This window comes from Belonocnema kinseyi, chromosome 3 (genome assembly GCF_010883055.1).
Source record: "Belonocnema kinseyi isolate 2016_QV_RU_SX_M_011 chromosome 3, B_treatae_v1, whole genome shotgun sequence".
Lineage (NCBI taxonomy): Eukaryota > Metazoa > Arthropoda > Insecta > Hymenoptera > Cynipidae > Belonocnema > Belonocnema kinseyi.
This window is the reverse complement of record NC_046659.1, coordinates 133,154,842-133,159,967: the sequence shown is the minus strand read 5'-3', so window position 1 is coordinate 133,159,967 and position 5,126 is coordinate 133,154,842. Positions and strand designations below refer to the sequence as shown.

The window sequence follows — 5,126 nt, the reverse complement described above, 5'->3', positions numbered from 1 at the left end:
AAAGAGGGAGCTCTTCTTAATATTTTGACACCAAACTCATGTCGATACACCTTACCGACTGCGAGTAAAGCCACCCACGCTTTAACTTGACAGACTGTATATCCGGGAATCTTTATTAAATCAAATCAATGCATGCATTTGACCCGTTAAACGATTAAACAATGGAAATATTTAAGAAAATTTTTTAACTTTTAACTAAAAAGATCAATTTTGAACCAAAAATATTAATTTTATACTGAAAAAGTCCAATTTTTATACAATATATAAATTTTTTACCAAATAGTTAGACTTTTCACTAGAAAATATTATTTAAGTAAAAGTTCAGACCAATTTTCAGCAAAGGTTCAAAATCTTTAACCCGGGCACATTTCTTTTAATCACTTGAAAAGAAGAACAGATTAGAAGAGATGAATGTTCAAACCAAAATGAAGATTTTTCAACCCATAAGATTAATCTTTGATGAAAAAAAAATTTTTTTCAATAAAATTGTTAAAATTTTAAGAAAGTAGTTGAATTTTCATCTAAAAAGGGAAATTTTATAAAAAAGATTTTAATTTATAATAAAAAATAGTTAAATTCAACAAAACAAAGAAATAATTTTTTCAAGCAATAGTTGAATTTTTCACCAAAGGTTTGAAATTTCTACCTAAAGAGATTAATTTTCAACAAAGAAACATTTTTCGCTCAAGCAAGAAAAAACAGGATCCAAATGCCCTAATTTCCAACAAAAAAGTTTATTCTTAACTGGAAAAAAATAAGTTTTCATCTGAAAATATTAATTTTTTACCCAGATTATGGACAGCCATCACTAATCACGCTTGGACTGTGGACAACGAATTTAATTTAAATAAAATTAAAATCGGGTATCGAGAATCTTTCAGTTTTCTTTCTTCCACTTATCTAAAACAATGAATTATATTTGTCACATTAAACAAAAGTGTGTCAAAAAACAATGTAGGAAAATATAAAAAGTTTCTTCACAGCCGCCCTGCGTCAATAAAAACGTAAAAAAAATTTTAAAGTCTCGTCAACATCGCAGGTGGTTCTTACTAGACTTTTACATCAGCAGCAGTTCAATACTTAATACAAGTTTTTCTTTTTTTCTTTCTTTGGGATAGAATAGCTCTACTGTAAAACAGTCGCGTTTCATATTTCACTAAACGCCCCTAAAGCTCTTGAAAGAAAAGGAAGTCGCACAAAAATATGATACACTAATACATGTTATACATACTTATGCCCCCCCCCCCAAACCTGCACCTTGAGTTTTTTTTTCAAAAAAATATTTATGAATAGTTGGTTCCTAATAATCAGGGAGGTGACGAACCCAGTCTGAGGTTGCGCACCGAGCCCGGGCTCGGCTCTCTCGTAGTGGAGAACCGCCGCATGTGAAGAAGTGGTGGGAGAGCGTCGTATGTGCCCAACCTGCCTGGACTCTCCCACCCCTTTCTAGAGTCGAGCCCAGGATAACCGTCCTCTTTACGAAGAACCGACGCATGGGAAGAACTGGTGGGAGATCACGTGCATGTTAAGCGCATACGACGCTCTCCCACCACTTCCGTTTAACGGTGGTTTTCCGCAACGAGGGAGTCGAGCCTGAGCTTTGTGCGCAACTTCACACCCTGCTTGTCTACTCTCAAGTTATAATATTATCTGTTGATCTACATCTTAAACAACAAAAAAATCTGGTAAAGATATGGATGAGAATTAAAATTTTGTGAATTTAGAATTCTTCAAAACTTTTTTTTTTAATATTTCGAACCCATCTCTTCGTAGCACAATGTTTTTTAAATGTTTCTTCTAACAAAATTAACTAATATGCGTATCAGAGAACTTAGAGCTTAAAAATAACAAATCGCATGACCTTAGTTAACATTTTATTAACTTAAAAATGTTTCTGTAACCAGCAAAATAATTTTATTTATGCACAAAGAGAATTATTTTAAACCAAATACAATAACTTAAAAAATCAATTCATCTTTAACCGAATACATGAATCTTTAAACAAAATTATTCAATTTTAAACTAAAAAAAATATTTTTCAATAATTGTTTGTGAGTCGAAAAAAAACCTAATATAATAAATCTAGGCAAATTAGTTTACCTCCAAACTAAGCCGTTGAGGTTACAACTAAGAAATGTGCGTTTTATCTATAAGAAGTGAAATTTACTGCAAAATACACAAAAATTCAACTAAAAAAGATTATTTATCAACTGAAAATTGAGGATTTAAATTTTGAGTTGAAAAAATATGATAAAAGAGATGAATTTTTAAACCAACAGAACAAATTTTCAACTAAAAAAGACTAACAGATCAATTTTCTAACAAAACTGAAATAGTTAACTATGTAGTTAAAAGTTTAAACTCTAACTTCAATCCAAGTAGTTAATTCTTTGAACGAAAGGCAAATAATTTTTTAAAAATTTCTCTGAAATTTAATTAATTTTTTAATTTGTATATTTATGGATATATAAGCCATTTTAAATAAAACTATTTGGAATTTAATATTTTGTTTTCAAAAATATTTAATTTCTCAAGATTTAGGGAAAAATTGATTCTTGCAAAAGTCACTTTTCGAGTTTTTTTCATTTTTGAGCAAGTACTTCAATGGGAACAATATTTTTGTTTATTTCCTCAGACAGTATATGTCAAAACAAAAAAAATTAATTTTGAAAGAATTGTTTACGATAATTTTCTGAAGGACAAATTTCATTTTGAAAAAAAGTGTTTCGGACCGGAACAAATGATTATCTCGGAAACCAATTGATTTTTGTATGTTAAAAAATTTGTGAATATTCAGGAAATAAAAAGGTATACTTTCATTGAGTTTCATCGAAATAAATTTATATTAAACGCTGTTAACTTTTTTTGCCTCAAAATAAGTTAATTTGCCTGGAATATTCATGCTATGTTCCAAATAGTTTTTTCTAAATAAAACAGCTGACTTGAGTTATTTGTTTAAATAAACTATTTAAATAAATTGCATCAAATTTTGGAGATCAGAAAGTATTTTCCCATTCAAATAAAAAATGATTTTCATTTATTTTTATTTCAAACTTTTTCATGCTATATAGATCGTTTATAGATTTTCGATCTACGGAACAATTTTACGTTACCAATTAGCAACCCAAAGATAAATCATAATGCTTTTAAGTAAAATGATATTTTTATACAAGTATTACTTGTATAAAAAGATAATTTTTTATAAATCATTGTGATTTGTCTTTAGAATGGTTAACATTACAGTATTTTTTAAATTAATTACTTCCTAAAATAATGTAAAATGCTGGACCCGAAAAAGATTTTCTTTAGAACTCTCCTCTCATGTACATTATTCCGAAATTAAAGAAAAATTTCCGATTAATTTGGCACATTTCTGCCAAATTGAAAATTAACTTTTTTAAAAAACGAATATTATTGTCATGAATTTGTTATTATAAATTTTAACATTTTTGTGTAAACATGAAAAGTTGTTTTTCTTGCAGAAGGAATATTCTAATATATTTTATATTATTCTCTTTATTCCATTCTGTTCTATTCTATTCTACTCTATTCTAGCCTATTCTATTCTGTTATATTCTATTATATCATATCCTATCCTATTCTATTTCATTCTACTCTATTACATTCTATTCTATTATATGCTATTCTATTCTATTCTATCTACTTAAAAAATTAGACTCTGTGTATTCAAGCAATCGTCTGAAAAATTGTTTAAATTTTCACTTAATTATTAATTATGAATATACTTTATATTTTTGAAAGAAGAAAATTAACTAATAAAAATGAAATCAAAAGTTTCGAAATCATCTTCAATTAAAAATAATTTCATTAGAATTTCTGAGGATGATAAACTTTAAATCAATTCAATCCATAGCATGAAAATCAAAACGTTATAACTATTTGATTTTTAATTGTACAGAAAGAAATTATGGTCATATGTTTTGTATTAGAGGCTAATTAAATATAGTACTTTCAATAAAAAATCAGTTAGTTTCATATGTGTATATTTATTTTTTAAGATTTCAGATTTAGAAATGATTTCCATGTTGCAAAACATGATTATAAAACCAAAATGTGGCTTCAAATGTTCTTAAAATATGTTTTAAATTTAAAAATCAGGGGAATATTGATTTTTCCGAATTTCCAACAAATGAGTTAAGTCACTTATCAAAAAAAAAATCAGCAAAATAGTTGAGCGTTCAACTATCTACTTGAGTTTTCGAATAAAAAACTTATATTATCAATCAACTAATAAATTAGTTAACTGAAAAAATGCAGTAAAAAATTCACTTTGAGCCAAGGAGATGAATTTTCAATCAAAGAAATGAAATTTTGACAAAGAAGTTTGAGTTTCAACAAAATGGTTGAATTTTCAACCAAAAAATGACTTTTGAAGAAAATAGTTCAATTTACAACAAAATAATTACATATGCAACAAAAAGTCGAATTTTTAACCAAGCAAAAAAGTTCCGAAACAAGAATATAATAATAGATTTGTTAACAACAAAAAATCAACTTTTAACCAAGAATAGTTTAATTTTCTTATTGGGTTTTATTAACTGAGTTCACTTTCAAGCGAACGAAATAAGAAAAAGGGAAATTTTCTTGAAAACCGGTAAAACTATAAATTCTTGGAAAAAGGGGACAGGGAGAACTTTTTTTAAATTTATCATTGGGTAACCCCCCCCCCACTTTATTTTGTTGCAACATTTATGGATGATTCAATTCAATATTTGATTCTCTTAACCAAATTTTTTGGCTAAATTAACAAAATGATCCATCTATCAAAGGATTTTATTAAAAACAGCTAACATTTTTGATTGAGCAACTGAAAAATAACTACAAATAATGTTAGATAATGTCTGGACACTCCCCATGGTATTGTCAATTTTTTTATTTTCGCGCATAGACGATAAACAACAGGATCTCCGAATGATAGATTTTATGCTTTCACGATGATTCATTTTGATAAAAAGAGATATTTCTGGTTTCACTTGTGTAAAAAACTACGAATTGTTTGTCGGCGTTTCGTGAACATTGCAGTTCACATCTTCAGGGCTGACCTGAAAGTGAGGTATCAGGTCCTGATGTTCTTAGGTATACTTTCTACGATGCCTGTGATTGGC

The 5,126-nt window shown here is 27.9% G+C and overlaps 1 protein-coding gene across 1 annotated transcript in view; it reads left to right on the top strand.

Moving 5' to 3' along the window:
* Positions 1-5,126, top strand: part of LOC117169513 — a 46,497-nt gene that overhangs the window by 22,008 nt on the left and 19,363 nt on the right. The gene's annotated exons all lie outside the window — the stretch shown is intronic.